This window comes from Schistocerca nitens, chromosome 2, assembly GCF_023898315.1.
Source record: "Schistocerca nitens isolate TAMUIC-IGC-003100 chromosome 2, iqSchNite1.1, whole genome shotgun sequence".
NCBI classification, from domain to species: domain Eukaryota; kingdom Metazoa; phylum Arthropoda; class Insecta; order Orthoptera; family Acrididae; genus Schistocerca; species Schistocerca nitens.
Window position 1 is genome coordinate 131647539 of NC_064615.1, and position 12026 is coordinate 131659564.

The 12026-nt window shown below is 39.2% G+C and overlaps 1 long non-coding RNA gene and 1 pseudogene across 1 annotated transcript in view; one reads left to right on the forward strand and one right to left on the reverse strand.

The window, feature by feature from the left end:
* Positions 1-6138, reverse strand: part of LOC126235824 (uncharacterized) — a 232154-nt gene extending 226016 nt beyond the window's left edge. Inside the window, exon 1 of the long non-coding RNA XR_007544817.1 lies at positions 6003-6138. This is a non-coding gene — a long non-coding RNA (uncharacterized LOC126235824). The remainder of the gene's footprint in view (positions 1-6002) is intronic.
* Positions 6139-10853: 4715 nt separating this feature from the next.
* On the forward strand, positions 10854-10971 carry LOC126238169 (5S ribosomal RNA; annotated as a pseudogene).
* The last annotated feature ends 1055 nt before the right edge of the window (positions 10972-12026 follow it).

Sequence of the window (12026 nt, forward strand, 5' to 3'; positions counted from 1 at the left end):
TTTTCTGAAGATCAGGTCGTAAGTAAAAAAATTGTTATTGGGTCCGACGGAAAATTAAAAAATGCGTATAATCATTTCGATTGTACAAAGTTAGGCATTACAGTGTTTCTTCATTTGTGTGGCCGTATTTTACAATTTATGAGGGTATTTTTGTCCTGTCTTTGCAACTACAAAATACGTGGTCTTTTATCCTCACCAGACGCGTTTCGCTTTGTTGAGGTAAAGCATCATCAGTGGTCTGTAATTAAGTTATTTACGTTTTGATTTGCTTTAAAATCGAAACACAGTTCGTAAACAATATGTTGGTTTGTCCTTACGGTGATTTTCGCTCGATTTCTCGTTTACATCGGGAAATGGTGTCTGCTAGCAAATCGTCGAAGTCTTTCTTCAGTAGACACTGATAGTTGTAGTATAATTTTTAGTTGTTCTGCAGCACTATGCATTTCTTATGTTTTTCATATCACGCTTTTTCGAGCACCACTGTTTTATGTTTGTTTTTGTGCTTCTAAGTATGTGTTGGCGATTCTGTTTTGTAGTGTTGTCAACATAACCTTCCCACTAATTTGTGTTTGACCTATAACCTTTTTTTTAAAGCTGTTGTAAGTGTGTAATTCTATTTAATTATTTTGCGGTGTATTTATATACTATGTAAGAGTTGGGAAGGAATAGTGATGGAGATTTTTTTTCTTTTTTGGGTGGAGGAGGGAGAACTCATGATGAGTGGACATAAGTGTATAGTAGCGTGATGAAGTACGAGTTGGAGGAGAAGGTGAGGAACAAGAAGTGAAATGAAATTAGGAGGGGGGAAGAGGGTTTGGTGGGTGGGTGTGAAGGCTGGAAAAGGCTCTTTTCTTTTTCATATAATTTCATCAATTATTTTATATAGAGTCTGGTTTCCAATATTTATTTGGTCATTGAGTAACTGTTTATTTTGTGTTAATGATTTGTAGAGACCAGATAACATGCATCGTAAAAACCTTAACATATGCAAATATGCATGAAAAGTCCTTAAAATGCATGAAAAGTGTCGAAATATGAAAGATTAAATAATTAAAAAAACATGGTAGTCCCTGGGTGCATTATATCGGACCTGTGCATACCAATTACAAGGAAGGGCTCCGGCCACACGAAAAATCGGTACTTTTAGAATGATGATATCATTTTCTGAATACTTTCAGGTAGAGGTTAGGTAAGGGGCCTATCCGGGATTCTTTTCAAAAATTTGCAAAATGGAGACGTACACCGTGTTTCAAGAATTGTTCCTCTTTTGCTATTGTTGTCGGTGACAAGTGGATGCGATGCAAGTGAGTCGCAGCCAACTATGGTAGGATCAACTTCGAGATATATCGCCAGCAGAGGGGCACGCTCAAAAACTCCGCAATATTTTATTTAAGAAACAACATAAAATCATGAATTATTTTTGAACAGCATTAACTTTTAATTAATACTATTGGACCAAAGCATCATTTACAATTTATTTTACATTTTTCTGCATTTGTAAACCTAAACGACCAAGTACTGTTCCAAATGTTTGGTAATAACATTGTGTTTTCAATCACTCAAAACATTTTTATAAGGAGAAAAGGACCCCTCTACATCAACAGAGGTAACTGGGCAGTATTTGAATTTGGTGCTTGTTGGCACTTATTGTTTTTGGTAAAAGTTCACTCGTCCCATTAATAAAACTATCGATTTGGCACAAGGTTTCAAAGCCTGGATTATTGCTTAAAATGTTTTCAAACTTTTCTTGAAGTTTTCTCGGGAATACCTCCAGCAATGAGGAGTTCACTAGAATAACTTTATTCATTAACTGAATAGATTCATTCAACGCTTTTTAATACTTGCTGTTATATTGGAAAAATGAGTGCTAATCACAACAACGTCTTTTTGAATACCGGAATCATTAAAAGCTTCCTTGGATTGGCAGAAAGGCAAAGCCTCTGCACTATCGAAGATGTTTACTACCCCTCTAATAGCATCGAAATATTCATTGTAAAACAACACAGCTTCGACCCACGTATCCCAACGAGCTACCACTGGTTCGGGAGCTAAAGGTACATTTGGTAGTTCTTCTTTGTAGATGCGAGCAGGAGCCTTTAGAAACACTTTCTTTGTGGATGAAAGCAGGTTATTTACATTCACAAACATGGAACGTACTTCTTCAGCAAGGCGATGTACTCCGTGAGCAAAGCACTTTACATGGAATCAAATTGCGATAAGGTACTCGTAGGGCTTTTCCTGTTTTGACGATATAGTGAGCAGCATCTGAAATAAACACCCTTTCATCTGACGAAGATTCTGGAAATATTTTTCTAATAACCTCATTCATGAATCTGGCTATCGTAGAATGATTTACTTTTACAACTCCTTCGCAGGCCGCTAAACAGGAAGACGAAGGCTCTTTTAAAGTACCAACAATTAAATTTGCAATGTAGCGGCCCCAAGTGTCTGTAGTTTCGTCAGCTGAAATAGAGATAATGCTGTCCTTGAGCTCATTGCGTGTTTCTTCAAGAACATTTACGTAAACTGATTATATGTAATTTTTACCCAATGTTGTTTCATCTGGTATATTTTTATTACAGCAAAATTTGCGGGGGTAGCCTTTGAGGATAGGGTTTGTAAGTTTGTGTAGAAGAATATTATTTGCGATGAAGGCTTCACATAGATCAATGTTAAACTGACTTTTTTTGTTACGTTTGGACAGATGCCTGCAATTGCAACCTACTATTGTCAGAAGTTGTTGTCGTGGTCCTTTCTTCTGTACTCCTGCGATATGAAGACTTGCTTAGACATGTTGGTCTATTTGAAACTTGTTTCTGCACGAAATGTTTTTCTCGCGAACTCGACGATATAAAACAATTCCGTCATACGTAAATGATCCAGGATGGTCAGCTATCCATGAAACGATGCTTCTTTCTTGGGGCGATATGACACACAACACGTTACACATTACACGTCGTAGACACGTTCAGCTGTTTACAAGTAAATAGAAAGCTAAACTGAAACAGTTAACGTGCGACTAAAAGCTTCCGTAGTTTAATTTAATTGTTGACGACGAATTCGGCATGACAGCGGAGGGGATTAACAGGACGCGGGCGCAGAAACATTGACTTTGCCTGCCTGTTCCTGTTCCTCTTCTGTAATGATTTCGCTAGGCAGTGACCTCTCGGTTAGCGACTGCACGCAGTTCTAGGTCGCGGTCAATCTGTGAGACATCGGAACTAGATGGAGCTAGAGACCGCCCGTCTAAATTTTTAAAATATTGTAAACATAGAGCGAAAATATGCATCGTCACTAGTTACAACCGGTGAAGAGGCGCCAAATATGCAAATGCATATGAAAATGCAAATAGTCCGGTCTATAATGTTTTGAGTATGTGGAAATTTTCTTGGAAAGGGAGGAGGTGTCTGTCTTTACTGATTCTTATGATATTCATACCTTTTTCAATATTGCTTGGTCTATGGTGTTCTTGTTTTAGATAATTCGCAAATGTTGAATGGTTTGTACCGTATTTAAATGCTCTGACGTGTTCTTTATATCTTGTGTCGAATGTCCAGCCGGTCATTCCAATGTAAATCTTTTCATAACCTCTGAAACTGAGATGCTAGATTCCTAATTGTTGTTAACTGTCTGGTTTTGATTTCAGTTTTGGTATGTTACCTATTTTATGTATGAGTTTGTTGTGGTAGGTCATCGTATGCAATTGTCTGATGAGAGAAATAACACGCATTCTTGTAGTTGCAGCGACAGGCCAAAAATACCATCTAGAACTGTAGTTTTAATTCGAGCACCTCCTGTCGACTACATCATCGTACCATTAAGGGCCTTCAGCTCTTTTACCTACTGGGCAAGTCGTGGGGTTGGGACGTGTGGATTGGTAGTCTCTTCCTCAACTTCTCTGAGTGCGAATTTCACTGGGTGCAGATTTCGCTGGGTGCAGTTTACAGGATACGGGTCGATTCAGCAACTTTTCTTAATGACTCGATCTACTCATGCAGTCTTCATCGGTCTTCTGTATCACTACGTCTCAAAAACTTCTACACTTTTTTCCCAGAAATCAGTATGTAAAATTATTCATCACTCTTGCAGTGAAAAATTCAAAACGAGTTGGGCATTTAATAGAGAGAAAAGTAAGTTTTCTAAGTAATATCTTCAGACGACCCTGGGAAGTGCCTAAAAATACAAAAAAGATTAGAGCTATTCTGAGTATCTGTATTTTCAATATAGCGCTGATCTATTTCAACTAGAAATATTAATGACACACGACTGCTACAAAACAGTATTAATCTTAAATGAGATTTGAAAATAATTTTGAGACATATATGAACTGCCTTTGAACCTTTCTATTCCGAATCAAGGACAGAAAACAGTTAACAATTAAACGTGTTATCTACAGCTAGATCGTTATTGACGGACCGTCTAGCCCAGATGGACAAGTATGGCAGGGAAATCATGTCAACAATGAGCTAAGATATTCCGAGATAGATGCATTGTTGCTGTAATAAGACACTTTGATTTAACAACAGCATTCTGAGGTCAAACGTTAATGTCGTACAGCACGTGGATGCATTTTTGCCTTTCATTGCCCAGAAGTTACGATCGGTTCGCTCCTTCAGATGCTAAACGTGCTCGCGTGCTGTACGGCAAAAACACGACAGCCGGTAAGGTGGACAATTAGCCTCGATTGCACTCGGTTTTTCTCATATCGACGACGTACAGACAGATTAATCGACAGGGTGTTTAGAGCTGGTTTTCCCCCTCGCCCCTTTCTCAGCCACTCACGCCAGCGTTAGCACGGCATAAAGAGCGGCGGCGCTCGTGCTACCGGGGACGTGATATGCCAACACGGCGTGCAGCCTGGCCGCCCATTCTCTAACACTTCTCTGCAAGTCACATTTCCTTGAAACTACGTGCCACATGGACGTGAACGAAAATGGAAAAGAAGGCAGTGAGTGACCTATCCGGACGCTATACAGCTTTTCCTATCTTTTAAACAAAAGAAATCCAGATCATTTATGATTTCCGTTGAAGTAACGGTTCCACAGACACATTTTTTAAAATTTTTATTCTTCGTTCGCTACTAGTTTTGGGGTAATAATCATGTACACCACTGCAGCAATGATAGCAGGTTAGATCGTGCCTACGTGCCCAAAATAAATTAAAACGAGAGCTTCATGATGGTACCGTGACCCCGAAACTAGTGGCGAACCAAACAGTGAGGAAGTTTATAAAACGTTGTGGAATTGTTACTTCCAGGAAACTACGGTTCCGTACACATAAATTTTCCTTATAAAACACGAGGGTCGTCCACAAAGTAAGTTCCGTTTCTATTTCTATCCGCGGCAGCGCTACGATCGCAGTTCTGAGCATGCGCGGCAGTTACTCTGACTCAAGGAGACATGTACGCCATTTTCAGATCGGTGGTGTCGACATGTGCTTTGTAGTGCTTCTTCATAATGTCAGCCGTAATTGAAAATGCCGCCGAGCGTGAAATCAAATCTGTGATTCGTTTTCTAAGTGCAAAAAAGTTAAACCAAAGGAAATTCATCGGCAAATCTGCGAGGTTTAAGGACAAAATGCCATGAGCGATTCAATGGTTAGAAGACGGCTCAGACTGTTCAATGAAGAACGTGATCAAGTGCACGATGAAGAACGAAGTGGACGCCCGTCTGTCGTTACTGATGAACTGTTCACACAACTGAAGAGAAGATTAAGCACAACCCTTACTACGGAAGTTGCGCAAATCTGTTCTTGGTGGTCAACACTTCAACGATGATGACGAGCTGAAAGAACATGTTACCACATGGTTGAATACACAGGCGGCAACCTTCTACGAAGAGGGCATACAAAACATTGTTCCACTCTATGACAAGTGCCTACAAAATTTCGGAAGCTACGTAGAAAAGTAGTTTAACAGTTGTGATTTTTGTAGAATAAATATTTTTTCTTTATCTGTACGCGTTTTTTTATATAATCAAACAGAACTTACTTTGTGGACATACCTTGTATATCACATCTAGTTGCATGTGTGTTACTTTTCCAACTGCTCTATCATAACTTGAAAGTTGGCACGTAACAGCTGTTCCACACTTGATACTGGTCCATTACACAGTTTATGAAAATTATCATTTCTTCTTGTCAAGGCATCATTTTATCAAGAGCGCATGCCTCACGTTACTTAGACGGTCAAATCTGTAACAAAATAATAAATAGTAGGATATACTGCATAATCGATAATTTAAACAGTCAGTAAGGGTAAAACAGAAGTTACAAGTGAAAAGTTGATGTGACTAACGAAATCCACGAAAAACGTAACACTCTGACTTCAACCAAACTCACTAGGGAACCATACTATCGTACTACATTTGTAGTAGATTTTGATTCTACATATAAAAACAGCGTGACTGATGGCCTCCATGCGTGTGGATTTCTGCATAATAAAGGAGGCACAATACCTATAAGTAGGCAGAAAAAAGTACGATTTTCTAACCTAAGCCCATGAAAAACCTTAAGATTTATTTGGTCCGATTTAACGATTACAGCAAAACTACGAAAAGGCAAATAGACATGGAAACATCGCATAAAATACCCAAGTTCTCGAAATTCATCGGGTTAAGCATGGAAAAACACGTTACCGATGCTTCATTATTTAAATCATAATTTTTGGTTTCCTGTTATTCATGTACAGAATACAACAGTATTTCTCAAAAGCATATGGGAACTGAAAAAAATTCAGTGACGAATATTGAGTGGACAAGAGAGTTTCGGAATAGGGAACAAGAAATTACTATTGGCCAAGAAAGGTGCTGTGAATAAAGATGCAATGACCCGCCATATTTTTCATCTATCATGCTGACGACCAAAAGATTTATCATTGATGACGTGGAAAGTACTTTTCATTGTCAGTTTCCGCATTCCAGTGATATTATATTCGCTTTTAAAAGGTTAAATATACAACAACATGACTTCAATATATGGAGATAATTTCTAGCACAAGGGGCTGGGTGATTAAGAGACGTTACATGAAAAAATCAACGGAAAAAGTGAAACAATGGCCTCGAATAATTATTAATATTTATTATTAGTATTAATATTGTAGCACGGCTACCAGTTTAGGAAAAATCATTGTGAGAAGGTTCGGCTATAATATTAATGATGAACATGGTTGCATGTAGCAATGTTAAAACGGACTAAAATGTTAAGCTTGAGTTACTGCTAACAGTACCATAACACCGAACGTTCGTACTGTTTATTAACTAACGAAGAGACGAATGTATTTGGATAAATGGTCATTTATTTTACTGCAAAAAGGTTTCTAAATTCGCAATAACTGCTTTTCTGTGGAATAGACACTATGTTTTGTGAATTCTCCGTGACTCTCCTCCATTCGCTATTACTTAAATAAACATTAAAGTCAACGTCTATTCTTCTTTTCTAAAAACAAACTATACATTTTAACGTATTGTACCATTGTTCTTTGTCAGACACTTTCATATTCAAGAATAAGAAATAATAACTGAGAGTATCGTTCCGTACTTAACTTGTTTACAATCAACTTTGCAGCACAGTGCTCATTATCAGGAAAAGGACATAATTATCAAAGGCAACGAAATTTTAAAAATACAGGAACTAGAATGACTAGATGTAATGGAGAACTTCGAACTGATTCCCCTTCTCTGTTCCACTTGCAAATGGCGTAGCTCTAATTTCCGCAGTTTTCTCGTTGTGGCCATTTCGCGAGACGTATTATAACGCTTAGCGGCCCTGTTAACTATGAAAATCTTTTCGAAATCACAGTTTACAATATGGTTCTCTAGGGGATAATGTACTACCGCTCTGTTCCTCGCCATTCTTGACATTATATCACGGTGTGCTTGATTTGTCCAGCTGGTCGGACCAAATGAAAATCACAGTTTGAAGACATATGTCACCTTATTCCACACTTCAGCACTGTGCTGTCGGAAAAGACTCCGAACAACACGTGTCTGGACCCCTCACCAGCTGCGTTGTTGCCGCCACATGGCCTACATCCAAAACAGTCTTCCCCAAAATAACAATAATTTTCAGAATTTCTCACATTCTGGAGTTCTATGATACTGTTAATGCTAAATTTCGTTCTTTTTGATGAAACATAATTATTCTGATTTACTCCTATGGAAAATTCTCCATGGTATGTGGCGCACTGATAAAATGACGCGCGTATTATCATGTGGCGCACGAATACCACGCCCAGGAGCACCGATTTCCGGCGAAATAACTGACGTCTGCAAATAATATTTTTGAGTTACATTCAGTGAATCTCTTGGATGTCATCTGCTACCAGCCTCAGGTGTCTTTGTAACGTTATAATAAACTATCCCTCAGAGATTTTAGTCAAATCGCAAATCATAAAACCTCTCTATGATTAGTCTGAGAGACACGAAACTTAAAAGGATATGTACTTATAGTTTAAAGCAACACTTACTTAAAAAAACCTCATACAATAAAAAATATGATCCCAGTGAATATTTCAGTATAAAAATAAATAAATACTAAACAGCATATAGGACACCAACGAACAATTAAATAAAATTAAAATAAACTTCCTGGCAGATTAAAACCGCGTGCGGGATCGAGAACTCGAACTCGGGACCTTTGCCTGTCGCGGGCAAGTGCTCTAAATAACTTACGACCCGTCCTCACAGCTTTACTTCAGCCAGTACATCGTCCCTACCTTCTAGACTTCACAGAAGCTCTCCTGCGAACCTTGCCGAACTGGCACTCCTCGAGGAAACAATACTGCGGAGACATGGCTCAGCCACAGCTTGGGGTATGTTTCGAGGATGAAATTTTCACTCTGCAGCGGAGTGTGCGCTGATATGAAATTTCCTGGCAAATGAAAACAGTTTTAATCTGCCAGGAAGTTTCATATCAGCGCACACTCCGCTGCAGAGTGACAATTTCATACTGGAAAATTAAAATATTTTCGAAATACATGTATAACCTTGACCTATTTGCCAGAGATATGGAAATTACCTAAAATTAAGGACCGACAGAAATTTCGGATTCCTTTTCGGCCAGTTTAGGCCAAAAATATTCCTTTCGGTCGCAGTTTCGATTTCGGCCTGAAATTAGCCGAATCTCGAACCAGCTTCAGTAAACTTGACTCACTAAGTCGAGTCGCGGTCGGAATGGATTCAGTCAACAACAGAGCCTGGCCGCAGTTACGAGAGTCTTTCACTTATCCCTTCTATAGTACGGTATCAGCTTTAAGTTCCTACATTGTGTTCTTTAGATCTCTGTAGTTTTCCCTCTACTGTTCACCATTTTCTCTTGCCTTTTTATAAACTACGACTGATTCAATCATCGTTTTTACAGTTAATGCCTTGTTAGTCTATGGGTAATCTTGTCCCAGTTTTCTCTATTTTATTTTATAAAGTCGCTACATCATTTGTCCAATCCATTCCAGTAATAAGGCTCATACAGAGTTCAGGTATAACGAAAGAGCTGTGACAAGTGACAAAACTCGGTATCACCTATTTTATAACCTTGCTTAAGCTGTTTTTTGCATCTCTAATCTGCATTCCAGTAACTGACAATTCCATAATCTGTGTAATAGATTTCATATATTCATAAAACATTTCAGTGATTCCTCTAATCTTACTGCTTAAATCCAGAAGTACTTCAATCTCAACCCCCCCCACCACAACATATACTTCCATCTCTGGTAGTAATTTTTACCCACTGCTACTTCTCAAAGATTCTTCCTCAAGCACATCCTTCTTAGTGACTTCAAATTCATTTAACACACCTTCCTCGGCTGTAACATGAATTCTCCCTCTGTATGTTTCATTGTCTTATTATTGTGTACAATAACAGTGTTACATTTTCATTCAACACACCTTACACTTGTATTTGCATCTTTACTACTTGTATCCCCTGCTGTATTGACATCACACTGTAAGACATTGCCCTCCATCTTATCGGGTTCATCAAAAAGTTCCTCAGTAGTTGCCAATAATTCCATATTTATTACATTTTCCATATCAACATTACACTCAGCACCTCCTTCTAAAGTACTATTAGCTACAGCAAAAATATCTGGAGAATTATTCCCAATAATGACTTCAGGAAGATGTCCTATAATACTGCTCACATCATTAATATTATCGTGGATATTACTTTCCACACTACATCATTTGCTTCAACCTCAGCAACAGCACATGAAGCATCAACAACTTCCTTGATACATGGTTCAAAATTCACATCAGCATCAACGACACATGAAATATAACATGCAAAATCAGGTCATTTTTCAGCACAAAAAATATTGTAGAACTGTAAAGGCTTTCAAGGCCACTTGTTGACACATTGCTTGTGGCTTCTGTCTCATGTTCTTCAGCTTCCGTTTGTCTGACGATTTTTCTGGCATTTTGAGAGAACAAAATGGTTCAAATGGCTCTGAGCACTATGGGACTTAACATCTGTGGTCATCAGTCCCCTAGAACTTAGAACTACTTAAACCTAACTAACCTAAGGACATCACACACATCCATGCCCGAGGCAGGATTCGAACCTGCGACCGTAGCGGTCACGCGGGTCCAGACTGAAGCGCCTAGAACCGCACGGCCACACCGGTCGGCGAGAGAACAAGTTGCTAGAAATTGAGGGTCGAGTTTCGACAATGCCAGTTACTTGTGCTGGCGAAAAGTGAGAAAAATCATCAAACAAACGTTAGCTGAAGAGCCTGAGACATAATCCAACAGTCACTTTGTCAACCACAAATATTAGCACAGAAAGCATCAACTCTTCCAACACCTATATGTAGGGCAACACCAGTAACTACACTTTTAGGATCCTTTTGGTCCTTTCCAGGCAACGGCCTTGCTGCAGTGGATACAGCGGTTCCCGTGAGATCACCGAAGTTAAGCGCTGTCGGGCGTGGTCGGCACTTGGATGGGTGACCATCCAGGCCGCCATGCGCTGTTGCCATTTTCGGGGTGCACTCAGCCTCGTGATGCCAATTGAGGAGCTACTCGACCGAATAGTAGCGGCTTCGGTCAGGAATACCAGCTTACGAGTAGGAGAGCGGTGTGCTGACCCCACGCCCCTCCCAGCCGCATCCTCCACCGAGGATGACACGGCGGTCGGATGGTGCCGGTAGGCCACTCGTGGCCTGAAGACGGAGTGCTTTTTGGTCCTTTCTAGTACCAATAAACACAGTCTCAAAATTTTTATTATCATCTGCAGCATCAGAATAAAAAACACCAACATACTTGAAAATTTTTAAACCAGCATTTCCATTATCATGCACATTTGAATTCTCACGTTCAGTTCCATCACTTGATTCGGTCCACTAAAATAAATCATTCTCACTTACAGCTTTTTCTTTAAGTTTCATTCCCCTTTCTCTTTTCTTCCCAGCAGTTTCAAATAACTCTCCCCAAAATTCTCTCCATATGGATTTAATTAAACTGCTTATACATTGATTCCTCAGTCAGCCATCTTCTCTTGGTCCTTTTCCAAGCATAGTCAGTCCTTACCCAACTCAGACCTCAGGTGAGCCACCTGCTAATTTTTCTGACTGTGCGATCTGGCCACCCACACGGCCCTTCGACGTGATTTGCTGAAGTCTATTGTAATTCCTTCTATCATCTGGTCCCCAGTTTCTCCTAACATCACTCCTCAAATCTCTGTGAAAGTACTGTACATGTTGTCTCCTCTGTAATTCTTCCTGTCCAATGGTCCTCCGGCCAGAAAAATAATTATTTCTGTCATTTTGGAAATTTGTTCTGTTTATAAATGGGAAAACATTATCCATATTCCATACATAATTAATGTAAGAGTGTACATTATCTCCTGGAGCATTTATGAGACCCCTTAGTACATTAGTACATTTTCAGGCCATCTCCTCTGTAAGGTAGAGATGATAATTAATGGCCCCATTGGTTTGACCAATTTTCCTTTTCGTGGCCGGTATAAATACTCATTTAAAAGTCATTTTAATTCTACATTATTTTACCTCTCCCTAACATTTCTTCATACAT